This window comes from Pongo pygmaeus, chromosome 2 (assembly GCF_028885625.2).
Source record: "Pongo pygmaeus isolate AG05252 chromosome 2, NHGRI_mPonPyg2-v2.0_pri, whole genome shotgun sequence".
NCBI lineage: Eukaryota > Metazoa > Chordata > Mammalia > Primates > Hominidae > Pongo > Pongo pygmaeus.
This window is the reverse complement of record NC_085930.1, coordinates 159110461-159138288: the sequence shown is the minus strand read 5'-3', so window position 1 is coordinate 159138288 and position 27828 is coordinate 159110461. Positions and strand designations below refer to the sequence as shown.

Here is a 27828-nt window from a genome sequence, read left to right as displayed (position 1 = left end):
TTGTGTACACGAAGTCTTTTTTTTGTTGAGGAGGAAAATCAGTTGAATTTTCCTGAGAATAGATACAAGACAGTTTACTCCCCTCTTTGGACTCCAAACTCCTTGACTATATATCTGTCAGCAGGAGCTAATGAAAGTAACTTTGGTTCCATGGAAATAACTGTGAGGACTATGAAATCCAGGGATGTGAGCTGGGAGTACAGGACGTCCAACCAGGATTGTTCTAAAGTGCTCCGAATGTGGTAATGAAAGTGAAATGCCATGGCAAATAAATATTTGTTGATTGATTAAAGAATATCAAATGCTGGATATACCTCTGATAAAAATATCTTGTAGCTCTAAGTTTATACACCAAGGACCAAATGTAAATGGGCGTGGTGGTTTCAATTAACAAGTAACCCGGTCAAAAAGTTTGAAAAAATGTTTTAACTCAAAATGGGTCACAGATCAAAATGTAGAAAGTAAAACTATACAACTTTTAGAAGAAAATATAGGAGAAAATATTCATGAACTTGGGCTAGGCAAAGAGTTCTTAGATAAAACACCAAAAGCATGATCCACAAAAGAAAAAATGGATATACTGGTCTTCATGAAAATTAAAAACTTTGCTCTGTAAAAGACACTCTAAAGGGAATGAAAAGACAAGCTATAGGCTAAGACAACATTTTCAGAAATTATATATTCATAAAGAGCTTGTATCCAGGATATATAGAGAATTCTTAAAATTCAACAACAACAACAACAACAAAACGGCCAAGCACGGTGGCTCATGCCTGTAATCCCAGCACTTTGTGGGGCTGAGACAGACGAATCACTTGAGGCCAGGAGCTCGAGATGTGCCTGGACAACATGGTGAAACCCTGTCTCTACTAAAAATACAAAAATTAGCTGGGCGTTGTGGCCTGTAATCCCAGCTACTCGGGAGGCTGAAGCATGAGAATGAACCTGGGAGGCAGAGGTTGCAGTGAGCTGAGATCACACCGCTGCACTCCAGCCTGGGTGACAAGACCCTGTCCCAAACAAAAAAAAAAGGAAACAAACAACCCAGTACAACTGAGCAAAATATTTAAACAGATGCTTCACAAAAAAATGGTATATGGACAGCAAATTAGTACATGAAACAGTACTGGAGTATATTAGTCATTAGGGAAATGTAAGTTAAAACCACAATGAGATACTACTACATGCTTATTAAAATGGCTAAAAATAAAAACAAAATTGACATTTTCAAGTGCTGACAAGGATATGGAGCAACTGGGTTTTCATACATTGGGAATGTATGGAATGCTGGTAGGAATGCAAAATGGTACAGGCACTCCGAAAAACAGTTTGGCAATTTCCTATGAAATTAAACATGCACAAATCAGATGACTCAGCAGTCATACTCCTATGTGCTTACCCTAGAGAAATGAAAATTCAAGTTCACACAAACATCTGTATCCAAATGCTTATAGCAACATTATTCATAATTGCCAACAACTGAAAACTATTAAGATGGCCTTCAATGGGTGGATGGATAAGCAAACCATGATCCATTCATACAATGGAATACTACTCAATAAGGAAGGACTGTTGATATGTACAACGATATTGATTATTTTCAGATGTATTATGCTAAGTGAAAGAAGCCAGACTCAAAAGGTTACATAATACGTAATTAAATTTATATGACATTCTGGAGGAGATAACACTATAGGATGGAGTTGCCAAGCGTTGGGGGTGGGTGAAGAGTTTGACTCTAAAGGGGAAGGATCAGGGACGTGGGGTGAGAGAATTGTTCTGTGTCTTAATTGTGGTGATGGTTACATGACTATGCATTTAAGACGTTCACAATTGTACACCCCCCCAAAAGTTAATTTAATATATGTAAACAAACAAAAAACTTCTCTAAATAATGGAAAGGAAAAAAATTTAGTCATCAGAGATCTACTATAGGTTAGTCATGAGGCTTTAATTTTTACTCAGAATAATCTTGTTTTTGATGCTTAACTGACTGTACAATGGGTACAAATGAATATTTTCCTGGTACTATATTTACATAGCAGTTAGAATGACCCTTAAAGACATTCCCAAACAGAGGGCAGCTGCATCCCCTAGCTTTCCTAACCAAGCTATCTGACACTCAAGCTCCTGTAATGTCAGAAGAATTATGACTGCCCAGCCAAACAAAGCGTAGATAACACCACACCCTGCACTTTTCACCTGAGCAAATGTCACCAAGATCTCATGCACGTCATCTGCCTTGGTAAGTGTGCCGGCCTGAATGCAATCCACGGGAGGCTTCCACGTCCTCCTCACCAAATCCTTCCTGACCTTGCCCCACTGATTAGATCCTACTTTGATGACAGCTGAGATGCAACCTGGCTGCTGCCCCTGGGCAGGACTCAGCTTTGACAAGCCTGATTTAGCGCTCCATTTCTTTCCCTTATAAATCCTATCTTTAACCTCAGACCATTCATTGTTTAGGAATTCAAGGTCTCCTTGGGAGGCTCATGTCCTTGCCAAGCCTTCGCCAGGCTCTCGCCACTGCTGTTCCTCTACCAGCCCAAGGCCACATTCTGAGGCTCTGGGAACACGAGAGAGAACTCCAGTGTTCACATCCCATATTGACCCTCTTTATGTTCTTGAATTACCACCTACCTGAAAAAGCCTCAAAGTCTCAGGGGAACATTCTGGAGTCCCTGCTGCCGAAGAGGGTTTTTTGAGTTTTGGTCGTCTTCCAAAGTTTATTGTATGAAGTCTTAGTGCTTCACTGGAGTTTGTCATATGTCTGGATAATAAATAAGTTTCAAAAATGTAACTAACATAAGTTCCAGTTGAATTTCCAAGGCTAGTAGAATTGTGTTCTTCTTCCTCTCCCTTTCCCTCCTCCCTGCCTCCACCAACTGCCACAGCATATATTAAAAGCTGACGTGCCAAACTTTGCCTTCCGGCAGAAATTACCTTGGAAATAAAGCTAAGATTCCAGGGGTCCTGGCCTTGAAGAGAATCTAATCCAAGAAGACAAGCGGAACTGAGAGGCCTAGGAGGACTTAAAGTTGGAAGAAAAGAATTCACAGCTAATTTGGAGGATAAACAGAAAAGTAGTTCAGCATAATGTGAACATTTTTCCATGTGCTACAGGGATTTGGGATATTTAAGGAGGAGAATTGCCCTTTCCACCTTAGCCTTCTTTTCTCAGAGTTGGCATTCAACCACCTAAACAGCCAGAAACCAGAGGGCTGTTCCCACACCCACAATTTATATAGCTTTACTCCATTCATAGCAGGTAGGTATCTAACGACACTAAGGCTTCCTACCAATTTTTTTACAATTTCATTTTATTGCTCATGATTCTCTTTTGCTACTTTTATCAGCTTTGTGTCCTGGAATTTCACTTAGCCTGGCAGGCCTTCCCTCTGCCACAGCTAAAAGAGAACTCAAATAGACTTTGTCTCGGGAGTGGGACATGACCCAGCCATCTGGGGTAGCATATATCCCTTCCCACACTAATTGTTCTACTGATTTTTTAAATCCTTGCTTTCAAAAGAAGTGTAATCCTTATGTTTCTACCTCATTTACACTCAATTTAGGAAAGCCCTCTTTCGTAAGAGCTGTGTGATGTCCAAATAGCCTTCTTGACACACATGCCCCTTTTCAAGAGCCTCTAGAAGTCTTCCAAAGTCAGAACCGTGCCTTCTGACTCTAAATTGAAAATCCAATTAAACACGCAATTTAGATGAATACCAGAAAGTTTACCCTTGAATTTTCAGCTAATGCCTACTCTCACAAAAGTATTTGAGAGCATCGAAATTCTAGAATCTAGAAAAAGAATCTGTAGTGTGTGCTAACAATTCACTTCTCTAGCATCAATAATTTCTGACCCTGCAGCAAGTCCCAGCACCAGGAAGTGACGCATTCGAATTCCATAGGTCACCTTAGCATCTAGTAGCAATGCCCAAGACATGGGCTCCACAGCATACTTCCTGCATTTGAATCCTACCTTTACATCATAAGTTATTTGTAAATATCAAATGAGTCAAAGCAGGCAAAGCACTTATTGTAGTGCTGGACGTAGTCACTACTCGGTCCCATTACCTGTGATCACTAGGCTTTTGCACACTGCTCTTGGTGCTTATTGGGAACAATATAAGAATTTACTGTATCTACAGGAAGACATTTCTGCAATTTTTGTAAAACTACTTTTAAAGATACTGCTTATTTTACCTTTTAATGTCCCGTCTAGTAAATAAGCCTTTGTTAAATTAATGTTAGATTACTCAAGCTAGAAAAACAGAAATGTGCCCTCCTGATTAACTAATAGGCTTCCTTTAACTTTAATATCATAAACACAGGTGAGTGACTAGTTTTTAATTCTTATTTTATTCTTTGCTTTGCCTATCAAAAAGTCAGGGTTTATGTTTGGCTATAGTAGCAATCCTGAGTTTAACAATAATAATAGCTCTCAGTTATTTACGAAAAAAGTGCTAATGTTTAAGAGCATTTTGTAATGTTATTGTCTGATTTTTGCATTCCAAAAATAAAAATTAAAAGAGGGCAATTCCTGCACATAAATATACCTGAAATTAATACACAAGAACTTTTTGAGCCACTTGCTTTATTCCTGTCCTGGCTCTGACCTATATTATATTCTGATATAAACAGGAGAAAAGTGTACATAGTCTAATGTTACAGATTTCAACAGCTGTTAAAATCACACAGTAATTGTTCCTTCACACAGTGTAGAGTTACACCATGGTGAATTTGCTGCTCATACACAAGGAAGGAAATCAGAATCTAGGCATTGATGAGTACTCATTAAATCAGACACACACAGAAAATACTTTGATGCACTCTTCTTTCTTTTGTCTTTTACTCTAGTGCCATGTAAAATATACAGCCAAGACTTTCTGGAAGTTTCTGATTCTCCATTGCTTCATGGAAACGCACATGAATATAAAGCATACGAATGACCAGATCTGTGGCTACACTCATCAACTGCTTACTATCTCAGACACTCCAGTCCAGAGGACCACCAAGGGGAGCACAAATTCAAATTACAGTTCTTAGAGGTTCCAGATGGACTTTTCATTTATGATCTAAACTGAGATCATAAATGAAAAATTGAGAGAAAAAGAAGACACAATGAATAATTTTGCCAGGACTATAGGTGTAAATATATACTAGACAAATTAGAATGCATAATCACCATACCTAACAGGCTCAGATTATTTCAAATCTACCATTGCAATTGCTGGTGGACTGGAAAGGATGTTGAGCCAAAATATTTCTGCACCTCCCTTTCCTTACTGATGACTTAAATTTCACCATTACAGATTCATTCCTTTGGATTAGAAGTTGTCAACCAGGGATAATTTTGCCACCAGGGGATATTTGCCTAATAATGTTTTTCATTGTCACAACTGGGATGGGGGCTGTCCCTGGCATCTAATGGATAGAGAACACGGATGCTGCTAAACATGCTACAATGCCCAGAACAGTCCCCCACAACAAAGAAATTATTGAGCCCAAAGTGCCCATAGTGCAGACTGAGGTTTAGAAACCCTGCTTTGGATTAAGCGTCTCTTCTGTTGCTCCCATTTGAAGATACATGAAGATCAAGAGAATGATAAGACAAGCCACAGTCTGGGAGAAAATATTTGCAAAAGACATATCTGAGAAAAATCTATAACAGTTATCCAAAATATACAAAGAACTCTTAAAACTCAACAATAAGAAAACAACATGAATAAAAAAATGGGTAAAAGACATGGACAGACACCTCACCAATGAAGAGCTACAGACGGAAAATAAGCATATGAGAAAATGCTCAACATCATTTGTCACTAGGGAGTTGCAAATAAAAACAACAATGAAACTATTACACACCTATCACAACAGCCAAAATCTAGAACGCTCACAACACCAAATGCTGGAAAGGATGTGGAACAACAGGAACTCTCATGCATTGCTGCTGGGAATGCAAAATGATACAGCTGCTTTGGAAGACAGTCTGGCAGTTTCTTACAGAACCAAGCATTTTTACCATAGATCTAGGAATTGCACCCCTTGCTATTTACCCAAAGAAGTTAAAATTTATACAAGTTTTATTTATAATTGCCCAAACTTGGAAGCAACCAAGATGTCCTTCAGTAGGTAAATAGAAAATTTAACTGTGGTACATCCAGGCAATGAAACGGTATTCAGTACTAAAAGGAAATGAGCTATCAAGCCATGAAAAGACATGGAGGAACATTAAGTACATATTATTAAGTGAAGGAAGCCAATCTGAAAAGGCTACATATTGTACGATTCCATCTATGTCACTTGTTTGAAAAGGCAAAATGATGGAGACAGTAAAATGATCAGTGGTTGCCAGGGGTTAGGAGGAGGAAGTGATGAATAGGCAGAGCACAGAGGGTTTTTAAGGCAGTGAGATTATTCTGTATGTTGCTATAACAGTGTATACATACCATTACACACTTGTTAAAACCCATAGACTGTACAGCACCAAGAGTGAACCCTAGTGTAAATGGTAGACTTTGGGTAGTAATGATGTGCCGATGGAGGTTCATTGATTATAACAAATGTGCCACCGTGGTGCAGGATTTTGATAGTCAGGGAGGCTGTACATGTGTGGGAGGCATATAAGAACGCTCTGTATCTTTTGCTCAATATTGATATGAACTTAAAACTGCTTTAAAAAAAGATACATGAAGGACACACATAAGTCCCTTATACTTCATATAGAATGATTTTATCAAATGGTAAGAGCAAGTGATAAATGCAGGAGTAGCAAGTAAAAATATTACTGTCTTTAGATTATTGCCTATGCTGACTTTACTATAGTGGACTGGGGGTGATCAGGAGATGAGGGAGCTGACTGCAATTAGCTGATGCTTCGAGAGAAGATATAAAAATCATATATTTATTAATTTCACTAGCCAAATTTTATTAAGCCCTGCTGTTGGCCAGAGCCTTAGGGATTTCCCATAAGCCTCCCATTTCCATAGTGGAAAACAACCTAAAGCTTGAACTAGTGAAGCCTAACATCCTGGCCCTTCTGCTGCCCCCAGAGGCCACCATTTACCATGCAGTCACAAGACCTATGCTGGCATCATCAAAACTTTGAGTATGAACCTTAAACTGAGGCTACAGCTTCCCCAAATGTGACATGATTGGTTTTACTCAACGATTATGCGTTCCAGTTATTCATCTTGAGGGTAGATTCGAACTGCAGCAGTACAGTGAGTTTTAGTGTGTAGAATGGGTGAAGTTGAAATGAGTGGGAGAGAAGGAAGACATTTATTTAAAGAAGCATTTCCCTTAGTGTCCCATGCATGCCCGTGATTGGCTTCTGTACTCTTCTAATGTCCTAACCTAAACTATGGAGTTTGTCCTGTCTCACTAGGTTCAGACCTTAGAGACATACAGGGCATATCCAAACAACAACTAGTAATACCAACCCTAGTTACACTGATGACACCAAGACCCTGTGCAGATGCCTCAGAGTGAATGTTGCTACAGAAAGACAGACTAACTAAATTGATGGTGGGATTAGCATGTGCTGAACCCTAGTAAAAGCAATTTATTTTTTTGTCTCATTCCAGGCAGCTGTGGTGAGATTTTCACCCCACCCCCACCCCCCAAAATAGAGAATCCTTGGTTTTCCCAAAAGTAGCATAATTTTCCTAATGTAAAAAGTAGATACTGCCATAATCTCTTGTCAAAGATTTCTTCAGAAGGAATAATTTTTCTGTGAAACTTCAATTAAGGAAAGAAGTAGCTCAGTGGGTATGCAAACATATAGGAGGTGTAACTCTGAAACTTCCATTGCAAGTATTATTCTATGCAAAATATTATTTTTTCTTTTTATAAATGATGGGGTGGTGAGATTAAGAATTATTTTAGACCTCATTAAACCACTCCCCCGTCTTTACATTTCTTCTAGTTATCCTTTCATCTTCTAAGTCCCTATATTTTGAAGTTTTCAATTTCCTTTTGTTTCTGACTTCTGTTTCTAGTTTTGTATAATCCTCCTTTCACTGCCTTTCTTTTGGTTCAATCTGATGCCTTTCTTATTTCATTTGCTTTACTACAACATTTTCTATGTTTACTTTTGTACTTATTTCCACTGCCTTTTTGCTCCCAGTTTTAGTGTCTAATTTCCTTTGTTGTGTGTGTATGTTTTGCTTTTTGCCACTAATGATAATTATTTTTACTTCTGAGGATTGTTTCTTTCTTTCAAAAAAGATTTAGAATGTGAACATTTTATCTGCTCTCATTTGTGGTATCTTTGTTTATTTCTTGAGTCTTCCAGTTTGGAACTCTCTCTCTCTGCCACAAATTCTGCCCTTCAGAAACTCTTTTACAACGTGCCATAGTGTGTGGCTCAATTTAATTAAGAGAATAGGAAAAAAAACCCCAGATGATGAAAAAATTGGGCTGAGATTATCAGCCACCAATATTTTGGTTTGTTAGAGGACTCTCTCCTTTTGTTGAGGGGGTGGAGGGGCTGTCCACTGCAAATATACCTCTCTATGCCTTGATGACATGTGCATTGGAGGAGTTTCTGGAATAGACATTTAATAGCCTTCAATGGTCTCTGAAGGAAATTAGTCAGTGTTGCCAAAAATATCAGAGAACTAAGCAGAAGAGTAGGAATGTCATGGAGAGTGGGCTAAGGGATTAAGAAAACAAGAAAGAACTGGAATATTCAATTGGTTAAGGAAAATCTGAGTATGGATAAGAAACACAAAGCCTATGTCTGTAAATGTCCTAGAAGCTGTGTTATATCATTTCACCTGTTACTTTGATGAATTACTATTTACTGTAGTGAAGCCATGTTACACCATCCACGTGGGTCAAGCTTCCTTTTTAAAAATCTGACCTCAGGTTCCCAACACCTAGTCTCCTAAGGAAGAATAGCAGGAACTTTAACTTGTACTTAGGAATTAACAATTTGAATGTTTCTGTATGTGACTCTGCAGATACATCTTTTAAAAAACACACAGAAATTAGGCAGTTTCTAATATTTTTTTAAATAGGTAGGCCACTGGCTTGGGATGGAATTGTTCCTATGTGTATTATTTATTTGGAAGAGAATTTGCCTGCACTAACTAGATTGCAAATCGGCATGTAATGTAAATTTATTGGGGGTTAGAGGTATGTCTTTTACAACCGTATATCCCTGGAGAACCTACTGCAGAGCTCTGTACATTGTTAGCACTTAACAAATATTTGTTGAAACAATGCACAAAGGAATAAATAGCAAATTTCAGTGAAGTTGGAAGGGACCCCAAGTGATCAGCATGTGCTTCTCCATCCGGAATGAGGTAAATGGACAAGTGCACATGAAGGCTTCTTTCTTTTCCGGATTTGCTTTTAATATAGGAACAACAGGGTCAGTTCCTTGTTCTTGAGGATTCATGGGGATTGGAACTTACAAGCCAAGTTCCCAATTTACAGAGTATGTGGAAACAGTTTGATGGACAAACTCTGTAAGGACAAAAGTGTATCACTTATCAATCACCTTCAGCAACCAAACTGGGCGTTCAGAACAGCCCTTGTTAAGTAACCATATAGGTGAGGCAGCACAGGAGATTCAAACAAAATCAAATACGAAGAGACTGAAATAATGCTTTCTGAGAATTGATATTCCCAAGTTGGCATACAGATCTAGTTAGACACAAAGCCATTCTCTTTCCTATAAATTCAGGGAATACTAGGCTAAACCAAAAGCCGGTCTTATTTTAGTTGATTGGACAAAGTGGGCTTTCTAAAAGTTAAAGGAGACAAAACAAAAAGACTTCACAAGTATTGTTAGAGAATTTACAGCAGGAACCAGCAGTTCATTTTTCCTTCCGACTTTACAGCCTATGACTGATGACTAGTTAGTGAGTAAGCAAGTATAGAGGAAGTGTAAGGAAATGATAATTATTTCTTACCAATACTGATAATCGTATCAGTTTAATAGTAAGCAAGTGTGCTTTGTGTTGGCAAGACTCTAATTCAAAGTAGTATTTCTACAATATGGACCTTGGGATTACTTTTAGCACATTCACCACCTTGTAGCAAGACTTTGGCCCTCTTCATGGCACAGATATTTACTGGGCAATACCTTGCAGCACACACTAGGCACTGGAGATAAAGAAATCAAGGAGGTAGCCACTGCTTTGTGGAAGGGTGGTTTCGTCATGCCAACACAACCTAAGGGAAGCTCAGAAATTCCATCCTCAATGGCTTTTTTCCCCTAAAAGCATAACACATACAGTAGTTCCCCCTTATTTGTGGTTTGTTACCTGTCGTCAATTGAGGGCAAAAAGAATCAAATGGAGAATTCCAGAAATAAACAATTTATAAATTTTAAATTGCCCATTGTTTTGTGGTGATGAAATCTCTCACCATTCCACTCAGCCCTGCATGGGACATGAATCATCCTTTTGTCTAGGGTATCCATATCCACACTGGATACACTACCTGCCTGTGGGTCACTTAGTAGCCATGTTGGTGATCAGATGGACTGTTATGGTATTGCAGTGCTTGTGTTCAAGTAACTCTTATGCTTCTTAATAATGACCTCAAAGTGCAAGAGTAGAGATGCTGGCATATTGTTATAATTGTTCTACTTTATTATTCATTACTGTTGATTTCTTACTGTGGCTAATTTATCAATTAAACTTCATAATAGGTATTAATGTATATGAAAAACATGGTATATATAGAATTTATATCTGCAGTTTCCGGTATCCACTGAGGGTCTTGGAACGTATTCCCCACAGATAACAGGAGATTACTGTATATTGGTTGATTCGAATGGATTTCCTTCCCCCACCTTGCCACCTGATTCCACCACAGCCTCTTTGAATAGACCTCACGATTCAGACATGATAATGTCATGGTCTCTAACATGACAGTGTTTCTTTTCAAGACTTTTAAATGAGTCTATATGTTGGCAACTGCAATTTCATGTGCATTTGTCTTGATAAATTTTGATTAGCTAATGAAGTATAGCAATACCTAATATTTATAATACCTAATATTTATAATACCTCCTAATTCAGCCTCATATAAAAATTTAAATTAAATATTTAACATAGCATGTTGTGGTTACTTTGAAATATTATGTGCTGAGGTAGGGCACTGATTTGTTTACTAAGCACTGACAAATATATTATGTTTTATTTACTCTCAGTATCACTTTATTGTTGCCTTCTTCTACTTCAGTTATGTCTTAAAATAACACATATAGTTATTTTAAGACATAACTATATGTGTACTTTAGCAATAACACATATAGCAGAAAATTTGGAAAACAAATAAAAACTCAAAAGAAACAGGAAAATAAGTTACCCCAAATCCTGTCGCACGTGGGTGGCTTCCATTATGTTTGGCAAAGCCTTATAATGTTTTTTTCATGTATCTTATGTTGCTTGATGAAAATTGTATCACATTATATTTACAGCTTTGAGCCTGTTTTTGTCTTAACAACATATTGGGGGCTGTTTTCACATGTCAGCAAAGATTCTGTTAAATGGCTGAATAGCATCAAAGTGTGTTATTCTTAAACTGCTGCATGCTGCCTTGCCATGGGCCAGTGGAAATATAGCCCCAGAAGCAGTGGTTTTATCCAGACCAAGAAGCCATTCTTTGCATTCTTGGTGGAGGGTCCTCCCCTTAGGAATGTGGAGCTGATGATGCCAAGTGTGTCCTTGACCTTCTGGGCAGGATGGAGAGCTCTTCTATTTTCTCAGGCTTCTGCCTGATAAGGGTGATCAAACAGCAAGATTCAAGATTTATTACTCAGGAATCTAATTTATTTGCAGTTGTTTAGAGCTTTCATTGTTGTCCTGATCCTTTTATCCATTTGCTGCCTTATTTTAGAAACTCATCAGTTAAAACCAATATCAATCAACAAAACCCCAGTTTGCACCCTATTTACAATTCTGAATCAGTTTCTTTTCTGTTTTAGTGTTTCCCTTCTTATGTGATTGTTCCTATAGTGGTCAATATAATTATATCATATTTGGCTAGTTGTTTAAAAATGTAAATCCAATGGAAAATTTACCTCAAAATTTGACTGCGATGTGTACATGAATGGATGTATTTACCTATATCTATTATATTGTTATATATGTAATTTTTAATAATGCAAGCTCCAATTTTTAAAAACTTTTTCTCTTGAATGTATCAGTTATAAAATTCCTGAAATTATTAAATCCTGTGATGTGGCATCTTGATGCTTTTTTTTTTTTTTGAGATGGAGTCTTGCTCTATCACCCAGGCTAGAGTGCAGCAGTGGCATGATCTTGGGCTCACTGCAACCTCTGCCTTCTGGGTTCAAATAATTCTCCTGCCTCAGTCTCCCAAGTAGCTGGGATTACAGGTGCCCACTACCACCCCTGGCTAATTTTTGTATTTTTAGTAGAGATGGGGTTTCACCATGTTGGCCAGGCTGGTGTCGAACTCCTGACCTCAGGCGATCCACCCACCTTGGCCTCTCAGAGTGCTGGGATTACAGTCATGAGCCACCGTGCCCAGCCAATGCATTTTAGAGTCTAGGTTTTGGAAGTCCTAGAAAAGCTTATGATAATCAAAAACAATACGTTATTTCTCAACCATGACATAAAATAGTAATAATGAACAGTTCTGACACTCATGCCAAATGTGCTCTACTTGCGCACTTTTCATATTTTATTTCAATAAACTTCTTAAAACAACTCAAAAGCAGTTACTGTTATGGGCCCCATTACTGCAGACGAGGGAAACACAAGTAAGAATTTCTTAAAAGCCTAATTTTTCACTACCTTTTTCCTCTAAGAAGGTCAATATGAATCTCAGTGCTAATTGCTCCCCCCTCAAAGTTAATAATGACACTATTAATAGCAATATGAGTCATCATTCATTGGGTGCATATCATGAGAAGCAGGTACTTTATAAATATTATTCCTAATCCTCACGTGGCAGATTGTATTTGTAGCTACAATAATCTCTCCTTTCCACGTGCTCCTCTGCAATGTGACCTAGCCAATCTCCCATCAAGAAGAGATTTTCTCCAACCCCTCCAATCTCCACTCCCTCAATTTCTCCACCCCATCCAATAAGGGTGGGCCCTATGACTGCTTTGATCAAGAGAATACAGCAGAAGTGACATTATGCCAGTTTCAAGACTCAGGCCTTATGATTTTACCTGCTTCCACTTCCTGCCTCACAGAATATTTGCTATGGGGACCTAGCTACTGTGTAAGAAATGTGACTACTCTGGGACCACCATGTCATGAGAAACCCAAGCTGTATGGAAAGGCCCGAGAGTAAGGGTCAGCAAACTATAGCCTGTGGGCTAAATCTGGCTCATCACATTCTTTCTAGCTAAGAATGGCAGGGAGGGGCAGCCAAAAGAATAACAACAGTCTGACATATGTAAAAAGTATATGAAACTTAAATAAAATTTTATTGAAACTGTCACACTCATTTGTTTACTTATTGTCTGTGGCTGCTTTCATGCTACAATGGCAGAGTTGAATAGCTGTGACAGACATCATAAGATCCTTGAAGCCTAAAATATTCACTATCTGGACCTTTACAGGAAAAGTCTGCAATGCCCACCCTTAGAGGATAAGAGGGAGAGGCCAGGAAGCATCAAGGAGCTAATACGTATGAGTATATAAACATGCCATACATCTCAAACCTTCCACCTCCAGCCAACTCAACTGATGCCACGTGGAACACAGACAAATTACCCAGCTGAGCCCTTCCCAAATTCCTGATCAACAATAGCAAAAGCAAAATAAATGGCTGTTTTAAGGCATTAAGTTTTGAGTAGTTTGTTACATAGCAAGAAATAACTGAAACACCTTACAACCACCCTACAAAGGAAGATGTTGTTATGCAAATATTTGGGTGAGGAAATGGAAGCTCAGAAAGATTAAATAACTTACTCAAGTTCACACAGCTGGCAAATAAGGAGCTCGGATTTCAGCCCAGGTCCTTTCAATTCCTAAGCTTTATTTGTGATACAGTAGCCCCGTAATATTCAGCCTTTACTCTATTGCAATACATTTTATGCCCATGTCAGTCTTCATTAACTCAACAAATGTGTACTGACAATTGTCACCACAGGTAAGCACTGCACTAAGCTTTGTGGGGAAACAAGAGATGTAATTTAGATGGAATCTGAAAATTTTACTTAACTTTTTACTTAGCTAAGAAGACCGAGGGTTATTATAATGTGATGATGGATGAAATATTATAAATTCAAATTTGACACATTTACTCTGAAGGTGGTGGCCTACAGAATCCCATTCTAGGTAATAAAACTTTCAGAAAAGCTATTTATTTGATCTTTATGTCACAGTTCTAGGACTTTTTTTTAAGGAGCAAGTTGTCAGCAGTCAGTGAAGAGATGGCTTGAAAGCTCATCCTGCCTACCCGCAAAGTTAGTTACACGTTAGTGTTTTACTTTGTTTTTTCATTTCAGATTAACTGTCCTCTTCCATGTTCAAACCATATGTAACTGTAATTGAATGGAAGTTAAACATCTGGAAACCGTTAGGATTGAATAGCAATGAGAGGCAGGAAGCACAAGACTATGGAAAGTGATTTTGAACAACCAGGGTAAGGAATGTAAAGAAAACTATTTAAGCATATTCCAAGTTGTCTGCCATTATGATACACTCTAAAGGTCATTACTGGAGATAGTCACTCGGAAGTGAAGGCTGTCAACTAGGAACACAGCTAGATGAAATACAGTATGGTGAAAATGGAGGTAACTATGGGTTTAAAGGTCATTTCCTTGTTTATCAAGGGCCCTAGTTAGGTGTAGGCTGCTTGAGAGCCAAAATATGTAACCTTTATAATATTTGATAGTCAGTGGTTTGTTGGGACCAGCACATACCAGCTTACAATAACTGATTACATTTTTAGGAATTTTTGTGGGCCGATTGTTGAAATTTGCCATGGTAGGAACACTTACACCATGGAATCTGGCAAATACAATAAGTCAGGGCTCTTTTTTAAGAGAGCCAGTTTACCAGCACACCATTAAGACAGAGTCAATTAAAAATGATTAGCCAGTAGTCCAAAATTCTTTAGAGTGTATGATAAACTATAAGGCATTCATTGCATTTATGCTCTTCAATAATTTTTAGTGACATGAGAAACAAATCTGGTAGCAAAACTATAGCTCCAGTACAGTCCCCAAAATGCTAAAACATATAGCTATATATAGAAAATTGTAAGAAAGAAAATACATTAATGTCTTCACAGTGGTTATCTTTGGGTTGTAGATTTACAGGTAACTGTTGTTTCATGCATTATATCTTTCAAGTATTCTATAAGCATTGCTTTCTTAATTAAAAAACCCAGTAAAAATAATGTACCTAAGTATTAACATTTTTAAATTTTGTGTACGGGAATGACAGAGGAAGGGTTTACAGGAAGAAAGTTTGGAAGAGAAGGACTTTCTCTTAACTCATTCAGTCCTGTGAGAAAAGGATTCAGGAGAAACCATTATGATTAAATTGGAGCTAGGAGTTCAGCTAGGGTCACAGAGGGAATGAGTAGAGAAGCAAAAGACAAATGAATAGAGAGAGGCAGGAAAAGGGAATACTAAAATAGGGATCAGAAATTGTATCCCTAGCAGCTATATTAAGAAACCTTGTCACAGTCATTTCACTTTTTGAGCATCAATTTTTTCATCTCCAATGTGTGCAGGCCACACTAGAAAACAATGCACAAATTTCATTTTAATCAAGATGTTCTAAGTGAACTTCCTCTTAAGGGCAGCCAGCTCTCAGGGTGGGTGTGCAGCAGCATAAGACTCACCTGGCAAAGGAAAGTAGAGGAATGTTTGCTGGAGAGGAAGGAAGGGAACTGTGCAAGATGAGAGTAGAGGGGTGTCGTTTAGTGAGGGTGCTGGAAGAAAACTGTCCCAATTGTGAAACCTCAATGGTAGTATCAAAGGGATGTTTGGGGACAAAAATATGGTTCCACTTTTGTTTTATTTTATATGTAGATAAAGAATCCTTGCTTCTCACAGACACATTTCTAACTTCTACCAAGGAATTTCTGGATGTAGTCTGTATGATGAGATCCCTGATTGTGTGTTATAATAAGAAAATCAGGAATCTTCACTAGAAGATTACTCTGAAACTAAATAAATTTTGTTTAGTAATGTTTTAAACACATCTTTTAAGGTCCAGGTTATTTTCTAGAATCACATTATAAAAAAGATCTTAAAAATATAATAGAATTTTTTTTTTTTTGAGATGGGGTCTCATTTTGTCACCCAGGCTGGAGTGCAGTGGGGTGATCCCTGCTCACTGTGGCTTCAACCTCTTCAACCTCAAGCGATCCTCCTGCTTCAACACCCCAAGTAGCTGGCATTACAGGCACTCACCACCAAGCCCAGCTAATTTTTGTATTTTTCACAGAGACGTGGTCTTACCATTTTACTCAGGCTGATCTCGAACTCCTGAACTCAAGTTTTCCACCCGCCTTGGTTTCCCAGAGTGCTAGGATTACAGGTGTGAGCCACAGCACCCAGCCTAGTAGAATTTTTATTAGTTGTTAACTCTGACACTAATGTAGTTAGAAAGAGGTAGAAACTAATGGCTCAGTATATTACTTTATCTTTGGGTTCCAAATATCTGTACAAAGTTGTTGCTTATTTCTACAACAGTTTCACGACTATTATAGTTATTCTCACTCATCTTGAAGAAAAAAAATCCCCTGATGTGATAAAGTACAATGGTTCCAACTCACATATTTAAAATGTAATAAAAGTTTAAACTTTAATCGTTTTATAAAACTTGATTTAACGCATGCCATGTGTGCCTTTTTTTCAAGGAGATCTGTATTTTTCAAATGACTTTGTAAGTCAGTGTCATGTACATGTATGATGTGGGAGCTAATTGGTTATCTCCATTTTAATTGTATTTTTGAGACATTATAAGAAAAACATCAATGTTGCATTCCACTGGATCCCTCTTTCCAAACAGACCTGGATGAGTCTAGCTTTGCCCCGGACCGTGGACTTCCATGTTATGTGGGCCTGGGTGTTGAGGACATCGACACATCTGTAACCAAACCAGTGAACCTCAGTGGGAGCTGAGAGCCATGTCTCTGGAATGAGGGCCTCTCATTCCTTTGTTCTTGATATTTCCTGGCAACGTGTACACAAGCACATGCTATTAACAGATGGTAGAAGGCATAATTGGGATTTTTATCATAACATATCCCTCATGCTTCCACCATGTGCCAAAGAAGAAGAGATGCATGGACTAGCTAGCTTCATCACAGCAGGACTAAAACCCCCTACTGTACTTCAAACCTCCCAAGACCCGAGTCCCTCCATGACAGCTTTAACCACTCAGTTAGATGTGGTTTTCAGTCAGAAGTACAGAGCCAACTTTGGCAGACATGTTCATTCAGATTCCTTTTAAGATCAGTTGTTAATATGAGAGAGACTGGAGCCTAGTTTATCTGGTAAGTTGAGGCATACATCTGTGCTGCAGAGCTGAGGCCTATGGAATTGGCAGAGAGCCCTAAACTTTGTACAGACAACTGCGCCTCATAACCCGCACAGATGAAAAGGTCTCCTTTGCTTAACCCCATAGCTATGTGCTGAGCAAGTCAGAAAGAAAGCAGGAACAAGTATGGCAAAGAACTTAGCCAAACAAGCTTAAGAGGATTATTTTTGATTTTTTGCTGTTGATGTTCAAATCTAGTGTGTGCCTTCTCAGTTCAAAATTGATTACCCAGGTCTGCTTTATAAAAGCATACATACATAGTGCATATTTTTAAGAGAAAGTTAATTCTTCGTAATTTATAAGTCTCTAAAGAAGTACTGTTCATAATGTTCGTATAACTCTTGTGCATTTATGCAGCTTGCATCATCCAAAGAATTTGAGGGGTTTTGTTAAAAGTATCTGCTGGCTGGGAATATTTCACATTACACCCAGGATGATTAAAATCGCAGGGCTATCCTTTGGGCACATGCCTAAGCATTGTAATCAGTGAGGTTTATATTTAGTGGTCATAGCATAGATTTCAGAGAGCTTGAAATCTAACATGGTGGTGGTTATAGCTGGTGGTTAGGAGCTGGGAATCAGATGGTTGGGTTCAAATCTGACCCTTTCTCCTACCAGCTAAGTGACTTCGATCAACACACTCAACTTTTCTAAACCTTGATTTCCTTATTTGTAAATAGGCATGAAAATATTATCATGGGGTTAATTATATCATTATAAAATATTTTAAAATATGTAAAAGAGATCATTATAAAATATATAAAATATCGTAGGGTTGTGAATTTTAAATGAAGTAATATGTGAAAGTAGGTACCGTAATACCTGTTGCATAATATGCGCTAAATAAACATTAGCTATTATTTATACAAAGTGATAAACAGGGCTACATAATTTTCTGGCCCCACAGCAAAATGAAAATGTGGGACCCTTTGTTCAGAAAGCAACGCAAAAAAAAAAAAAAAAAAAAGTGCTGTTAAAGGTACTTAAAAAAAGCTTTTTATTCTCTTTCATGCTCTCTCTCAGCTTGTGATGGTGGTGTTGTATTTAATTACTAGACTTTGGTTTTTAGAGCAATTTCAGATTTACAAAAAAAAAAAAAAGAAAAGAAAAAAGAAGAAAGTGGAAAGTGGAGTTCTCATATTACTCCCTCCAGGTTTCCACTATTATTAACATCTTGCATTAGTGTGGTACATTTGTTATGCCTGACAAACCAATATTGACACATAATTACTAACGAAAATCCATAGTTTATATTAGAGTTCACTCTTAATGTGTATAGTTCTACATGTTTTGAAAAATGCATAATGTTATATATCTACCATTACAGTATCATACAGAATATTTTCACTGATCAAAAATATCCTTTGATAACTGGCTAATCATATGCAGAAAAATGAAAGTGGATCCCTATCTTTCACCATATACAAAAATTAACTCAAGATGAATTAAAGACTTAATTGTAAGACCTTAAACTATAAAAATCTTAGAAGAAAATTTTGGAAACACCATTCTGGACATAGCTTTGGGAAAGAATTGATGAATACATCCTCAAAAGCAATTGCAAGAAAAACAAAAATTGAAAAGTGGGACCTGGTTAAACTAAAGGGCTTCTGTACAGCAAAAGAAACTATCAACAGAGTAAACAGGCAACCTGCAGAATGAGAGAAAATATTCACACACTGTGCATTCAACAAAGATCTAATATCTGGAGTCTTCAAGGAACTTAAAGAGTTGAACAAGCAAAAAACAAACAACTCCATTAAAAAATGGGCAAAAGACATGAACCAACATTTGTCAAAAGATGATATACAAGTCACTAACAAACATGAAAAAATGCTTATCATCACTAATCGTCAGAGAAATGCAAATCAAAACCACAATGAGATACCATCTCATACCAGTGGGAATAACTATTATTAAAATGTCAAAAAACAACAGATGTTGGTGAGATTGTGGAGAAAGGAAAAGCTTATAAACTGTTGGTGGGAATGTAAATTAGTTCAGACACTATGGAAAGCAGTTTGGAGATTTCTCAAAGAACTCAAAACAGAACTACCATTTGATCTAGTAATCCCATTACTGGGTATATATCCAAACGAACACAAATCATTCTACCAAAGGGACACTTAATACTTTCATGTTCACTGCAGCACTATTCACAATAGCAAAGACATAGAACCAACCTACGTGCCCATCAACGAAGGGTTGGATAAAGGAAATGTGGTACATATATACCATGGAATACTACACAGTCATAAAATAGAACAAAATTGCCTGGCCAACATGGTGAAACCCCATCTCAACTAAAAATACAAAAAAAAAAAAAAAATTAGCCGGGCATGGTGGCAGGTGCCTGTAATCCCAGCTACTCAGGAGGCTGAGGCAGGAAAATCACTTGAACCTGGGAGGCAGAGGTTGCAGTGAGCTGGGATCGTGCCATTGCACTCCAGCCTGGGTGACAAGAGTGAGACTCTGTCTCAAAGAAAAAAGAAAAGAAAGAAAGGAACAAAATTGTGGTCTTTGCAGCAACATGGATGGAGCTGGAGGCCATTATCCTAAGCAAATTAATGCAGGAAAAGAAAACCGAATACCACATGTTCTCACTTATAAGTGGGAGCTAAACATCAAGAACTCATGTACATAAAGGTGGCAACAATAGACACTGGGGACTATTAGAGAGTTGAGGAGGGGTTGAAAAACTAACGGTTGGGTACTATTCTGTATCTGGGTGACAGGATCATTTTTACCCCCAACTTCAGCATCATGCAATATAACCAGGTAACAAACTTGCACATGTACCTTCTGAGTCTAAAATAAAAGTTGGAGCCGGGCATGTTGGCTCACGCTTATAATCCTGGCACTTTGGGAGGCTGAGAGGGTGGATCACTTGAGTCCATGAGTTTGAGACTAGCCTGGGTAACACTGGCAAAACCCCGTCTCAACAAAAAAATACAAAAACCTTAGCTGGGCATGGTGGGCACACCTGTAGTCCCAGCTACTACTGAGGCTGAGTTGGGAGGATCACTTGAGCCCAGGAGGTGGAGGTTGCAGTAAGTCAAGACTGCACCACTGCGCTGCAGCCTGGATGACAGAGGGAGACCCTGACTCAAAAAAAAAAAAAAAAAAAAAAAAGTTGAAAAAAAAAGTAGATTCCTTCTGCTTCGCTTCTGTATCATTTCCCCACTATTTTCCCCAATCCCTGGAAACCACTGATGTTTTCATTGTCTCTATAGTTTTGCCTTTTCAGATGTCATATAGTTGGAATTACATAATTTGTAGCTTTTTCAGACTAGCTTCTTTTACTTAGCAATATGAATTTAAGCTTTCTCTTCCATGATTTTTTATGGCTTGATAGCTTATTTTTATTGCTGAATTTCATTGTATGGATATGCCACAGTTTATTCATTCATCTACCAAAAGACATCTTGGTTACTTCCAATTTTTGACAACTGTGAATAAATTTGCTGTAAACATTCATGTGCAGTTCTTTTGTGTGTGGGCATAAGTTTTTAACTCGTTTTGATTTTAGCCATTATAATAGGTATGTGGTGGTATCTCATTTTTGTTTTAATCTGCAAATTTGTAACAGCATATGATGTGGAACATTTTTTATATGCTTACTTGCCAGCTGTATATCTTCTTTGCAGAGGTGTCTGTTCAGATCTTTTGCTCTCTTTCTAATTAGATTGTTTGTTTTTTATTGTTGAGTTTTAAGAGTTCTTTGTACATCCTGGGTAACAGTCCTTTCTCAGATACGTCCTTTGCAAATATTTTTTCTCAGTCTGTGCCTTATCTTTTCATCATCTTAATGAAGTTTTTCACAGAGCAGAAATGTTTTATTGTAATGAAATCTAACACCAATGTTGTCTTCTAGAAGTTTTATAGTTTTACATTTAGGTTTGTCATCCATTCTAAGTTAATTTTTGTGTAGTATAAGGTTAGATTCTATATTCATTTTTTGCATGTGGATGATTAATTGTTCCAGTATCATTTATTGAAAATACTATCCTTTCCCCGGTGAATTAACTTAGCTTTGTCAAAGATCAGTTGACAATACTGTGTGGGTCTTTTTCCAGATTCTCTATTCTGTTCCTGTGCTCTATTTGTCTATTCTTTCACCAATACCACATTGTCTTGATTACTGCAGTTTGTAGTAACTCTTGAGGAAGTATAGTGTCAGTCCTCTGACTTTGTTCTTCTTCAATATTTTGTTGGTTATTCTGGGTCTTTTGCCTCCCTATGTAAACTTCAGAATCAGTTTGTTGGTCACCACAAAGTAACTTTCTGGACGACTTTATTGAAATTGCATTGAATCTGTAGATCAACTTGGGAAGAACTGATATTTTAACAACATTGAGTCTTCTTATCCATGAACATGGAATATCTCTTCATTTATTAGTGATCTACTTTGATTTCTTTCATTAGAGTTTTGTAGTTTTCTTCATGTACCCATGAGATCTTATAGATATTTTGTTAAATGTATACATAAATATTTTATGTCTTTTATTTACTATTTAATGTTGTTCTGAGTTTAAAAATTAAAATGTAAATTTTACCATTCATCTCATATCATGCAATTCCAGTTTTAAGTGCAAACATAAAACATTTAATTCATATGTAGAATCACCAGAATTACACAGTGGAAAATCTGTACAGAATGTATGTCCATGAAAACAGCCCAGCTGGTAAATGAGAAGTGGTGGAGATACAGGCAGTATAGCTGATCACAGAAGGATGTTAACTAACTAGAGAATAAAGAATACTTTAGCTGGAAAGGAAATAACGTTGATCTCTAGTTCAAGAAACTAGGTCCCAAATGAAAAGTGGCCAGGGTCACACAGGTAAAGAGTGATGAGAACCTCTCTTACCATCCAAGCAGCATTGTTGAAATTCACTATGTGATATTAGTTCAGGTTTCTTATATACTCGATTTCAGGTCTGCTGACATTCAAAATTTTATTGAGCTTGACCAGATACTTCTGGGAATATTCAGATGTACACATTGTGCGTCCAAGTAGAATCCCAAAGCAGTTACAACTGTCACAGATGTAACAGTACCTTTGGCCCCAAAACCTGTTGAAGGAGAGACTGAATTAGAACTAGTCACACTGACATGTTTTTAATATTAGGCATTGATTCTGCTGGGAAATATAAGAGGCATCTTCCTTCATGGGGGAGAAAAGTGACTGGTGTGTATGTGTTCTTGGCAGGAGTTTTTGCCAGGCTCAGATGGGGAGAACATCAGATTCAGAAGAGACCTCAGAGATAAACTCATTCAGTGGCTTTTAAACTGTGTTCTAGGGATCCACACACATTTCATTGCATTTATTTTATTATTTGAAAAACTAAATTAAAAAATTCTTACTACTCAAATGTGTTACAGATCAAAGCTTGATGTGGTGGAAATCATAGATCATGATAATCTTCAAATGTCTCATGAGGAAATGCTATACACAGTAACTTATGAAATAGGTATACTACTTTTATCTGTGCTATGTATTGGGGAGCCATACAAGACTTCATTTTACGAAAGGATTCCCTTGCACAAAAGTTAAGTTTGAAGACCACTGATCTCTTCATCCCCCTCCAAATAAGCCTCTCAGAACTGTTGATAGATTCGTAAAACATGTTTAACAAATTTCAGCCATCATTATTTCCTACAGATAGAGAAATTGAGGCCTAGGTTGACTAAATGACTTGCCCAACACATCCAGATATTTAGCAGCAAAGCCAGAATTTTACCTGTGTCTTGACTCCTAGATCATTTTTCCTTTCACTCTATTGCAACCTCCAGATTCCATCCCCAACAAAACAGCTACAATGTTAAGTCTTCCAGGCATAGGCTGTATTTACTGTCCCTTTGATCTATCCTTTTCTTAGTCCTGGGAACCAAGAGGGGAAGAGAGAGAGAGAGAGAGAGAGAGAGAGAGAGAGAGAGAGAGATCTCACCAGAGGACCCACCAAGATGTTCTTATTTTGACATCTTTAACACTGAAAAGGGACAAAAAAGTGACAATCCTGCTTTTAAATGTTTATCCCATTTTCCTTATAAAAACACTTATATGTGGCAGACCATGGATCCTAAATTTTGATCAGAAATATGATCTTTCTTTCAGTGGTCCCAAAGATAACCAATTGTTTAGAGCCTAGAGGAAAGGGAAGAACCCACAGCTACCATGAATGAATAAATGGTGAGTTCTGACCATCATCCTCCAACTCTACAAACTGTGGCACTACACACAAATTTAAGATATCCACAAACCCCACTTTTGAAAACTTTAGTCACTTATGCAGCCTGTTCTGAAGATACTTTCAAACCATTCCTTCTCCATCCTTCTCCCTTCCTCTATACATCAATATACCCTTGTCTATGCCTGTCTTTCTAGTCTTTGAACACCTCCAAATTCAGGCTTAGAGCAACAAATGAGTAAATGAGGAAAAAATTAAAGCCCTAAACCTCTTTACAAAGGCTTAAATGTATGATTAGAATATTATTGTAATATCTACATGGCAAATAATAGGAACTCAATAAATACTTGAATTAATAAATTTGTTTTACATATTTTTACTGAATATTTCTCATTTTCTGCCTACATGTTAAAGTGATTTTTGAAAAGTACACAGATTGATAAAATGAATAACTCAGTAAGCAAAGCTGCCTTTATAGGGAGGTTCGGCCCATGCCCCGCAACACTAGGCTACTTGCTGGTGGGTTTTAGTGATGGTGATGAGTGATTCACCTGAATTCAGCCATCTTTAACCTACTCCCCCTTGTGGTTAGTGTGAGACATTTTAAGGTGTCTGGTGTGGCTTTCACTCCTTTAGCACTATGTTCTGACCTAGAGATAAAATAATTCACGGACAAAACCAAACTCAAAACCAAAACATTTTAAGAGTGCACTAGTCTAATGTGAATGCGGAAAGACCTAGAGAGCCAGGCCCTTTTCTCTTGATCTCTTTCTTTCCTAAGCAGCTCCTTCACCTTCATCAAGACTCAGCTCAGGACAAATCCCTTCCAGAAAGTTTGTTCTGGTTTCTTGCTCTGTGAGTTGGGGCCTCACCTTGTGACTGCCTTTATCAAAGAGCCTATCACTCTGTGTCTCTGCTCACTAGGTAGGTATCCCCAGTGGACTGTGAACAACCAGAGGTGGGGGCAGGAACTGTGTCTTGCATTTCTTTATTCCAAAATGTCTTCTTTTGCCAGCTATAGAGTAGATGTTCAGTAAATGTTTGTTGAAATAAATAAGTGGTTCTTGCCACTAAAAACTTTAGACCATTGGCATAATATCTCAGGTTGCAATTTTCTCATTTACAATCTTAGAGATTTAGGACTTTAAGTCCCTAAAGAGTCTGGGTGTCTGGAATTACATTTATTATCAAAATATTCTGTAAGAATTGGTCCCCTTTTGACTTTCAAGTTCTTTTATTTGGGGGCTTTTGAATATCTTTTTGGCTCTATAGAATTGTATGTCATGGTATGTTAATATTAGAGGTGGGAATGGAAAATAGCCTGGCAGTTACTAGCAAAGATGGCATTGAAGAGATTTCTTCATAAGTAATTGTCTGAATGATTATTTTCCAAAGAAAATCACACATTCCATATGGACCTCAAATAAGTTTTTATTTACATTTTTTACTCCATTTGAAGACATACCAGCTTGTGGAGAGGTCTAGAAGTATTTCTCCTCTTGGCTTGGAGTTCCCAACATATCAAGTTTTAATAATATTTGACTCAGGACCACAAAGCATTATTTAGCAAATATACAGTTTGTGTTGAAGACATTTGAGGAAACCAGACCACAGGAAGAAAAATACTGCATGATCTCACTTATATATGAAATCTTTTAAAACACTGAATAAATAGAAATGGAGAGTATAATGGCGATTGGGGTGGGAGGACGGGGGAAATGGGCAGATGTAGGTTAAAGGGGACAAAGTTGCAGTTATATAGGATGGATTAGTGTAGAGATCTAATGAATAACATGAGGAAGACAGCTAAAAATATTACACACTGGAAATTTGCTAAGAGAGATTTTAGGTGCTTTCACCACACACACAAAAGTATGTGAGAGGATAGATATATTAGTTTACTTGACTATAGTAATCACTTTATTGTGTATGTGTATATCAAAACATTGTGCTGTACATCTTAAATATATACAATAAAGCAAGTGTTCAAGCTGCCCAAGATCTAGAAGACATCAGAGAGGATTGTATACAAGTCTGGCAGTGAGGCCAACTGAGAATTCATTGTCTCATCCCATGTCTCTCTTTTGTTTTTGTGAGAATTTGGGTCCATCTGAGGCAGAGAGTTGTGTACTCTAAGGATACTGAAAGCTGGAACTTTTGTTCTCCTAAAGTAGGAAGCACTCAGAAGTGGGAATGTTTTCAGGAGACAGTCCTTTCAGAACTGAGGTAAAAATTTTTCAAATTAAAAAAAAATTTTGGAGGCCATGGAAAGAAACTGATATTTTTAATGAACTAAGTTAGGACAGGAGGACTCTTCAACTGGTCGGAAAATAGAATTTTAAGTAAAGGGAAGAAAAATAAATGTAGATATCAGGATGTTTGTTGTTAGGCAATAATTTTGGGGTGTGTATGTGTGTGGTGGTGGTGGTGGTGGTGTTGTTTGAGCCTTACTGCTAGTTTGTAAAGATGGACTTTTCGATTATAAACAAAACTGCAGGTCAGGCATTGTGGCTTATGCCTGTAATCCTAGCGCTTTGGGAGGCTGAGGCGGGCGGATCACCTGAGGTCAAGAGTTCGAGACAAGCCTGACCAACATGGAGAAATCCCGTCTCTACTAAAAAATACAATATTAGCCAGGCGTGGTGGCATGTGCTGTAATCCCAGCTACTTGGTAGGTTGAGGCAGGAGAATTGCTTGAACCTGGGAGGTAGAGGTTGATGTGAGCCGAGATCGCACCGTTGCACTCCAGTCTGGGCAACAAGAACAAAACTCTATCTCAAAAAAAAAAAGAAAAAAAAAGAAAAAGAAAACTGCAGTTTGAAATGTAAAATGACCCTATAATGAGGCCTGAATTTTCCTTTACTGCAGTCTTTTCAGGAATATAGGCACAGGTTAATCTGTATATACAGGATTATGTTAGCCTCTGAGAGACTCTGGAAAAGGGTTGTCCTATTAAAGTCATAAAGGCTCTTCTTTTCCTTCAAAGAGTATTTTTTTTTCTGTGTAGAAAATCTACCAGAAAACCTTACCAAATTTCTCAGGATGGCAAAAAGAGTTATCTTAGATCTTCTATTCATGTTTGGGAATTCTAATAAACTGAATTCAACTTTTTGTTTATTTGTTTGTTTTGTTTTAAATTTTTGTGAGTACATCGTATATCTATATAGTTATAGGGTACATGAAATACTTTGATATACGCATACAATGCATAATAATCACATCAGGGTAAATAGGATATCCATCATCTCAAGCATTTATCCTTTGTGTTTCAAACAATCCAATTATAGTCTTTTAGTTATTTTTAAATGTACAATAAATTATTGTTGATAGTAGTCACTCTGTCATGCTATCAAATACTAAATTTTATTCCTTCTATCTAATTATGTTTTTGTACCTATTAACCATCCCCACTTACCCCTCACGCCCCTGCCAAACTATCCTTTTCAGTCTCTGGTAACCATCATTCTACTATCTCCATAAGTTCAATTGTTTTTATTTTTCAATCCCACAGATAAGTGAGAACATGAAAAAGTTTGTCTTTCTGTGCCTGGCTTATTTCACTTAACATAATGACCTCCAGTTCCATCCATGTTGTTGCAAATGACAGGATATTATTCTTTTTTATGGCTGAATAGTACTCCATTGTGTATATGTACATTTTCTTTATCCATTCATCTGTTGATGGATGCTTAGGTTGCTTTCAAATTTTAGGTATTGTAAACAGTGCTGCAACAAACATAGAAGTGTAGACATCTTTTCAATATACTGATTTCCTTTCTTTTGGGTATATACCTAGCGGTGGGATTGCTGGATCATATGGTAGCTCTATTTTTAGTTTTTTGAGGAAACTCCAAACTGTTCTCTGCGGTGATCGTACTAATTTACATTCACACCAACAGTGTACAAGGGTTGCCTTTTCTCCACATCCTTGCCAGCATTTGTTATTGTCTGTCTTTGGATATAAGCCATTTTAACTTAGGTGAGATGATATCTCATTGTAGTTTTGATTTGCATTTCTCTGTTGATCAATGATGTTGAGCACCATTTCATATATCTGTTTGTCATTTATATGTTTTCTTTTGAGAAATGTCTATTCAGATCTTTTGCCCATTTTAGAATAGGATCATTGGAT

The 27828-nt window shown here is 37.5% G+C and overlaps 1 long non-coding RNA gene across 1 annotated transcript in view; it reads left to right on the top strand.

Moving 5' to 3' along the window:
• Positions 1-14454: 14454 nt before the first annotated feature.
• LOC129032654 (uncharacterized) overlaps positions 14455-27828 on the top strand; it is a 31369-nt gene continuing 17995 nt past the window's right edge. Inside the window, exon 1 of the long non-coding RNA XR_008501427.1 lies at positions 14455-14592. This is a non-coding gene — a long non-coding RNA (uncharacterized LOC129032654). The remainder of the gene's footprint in view (positions 14593-27828) is intronic.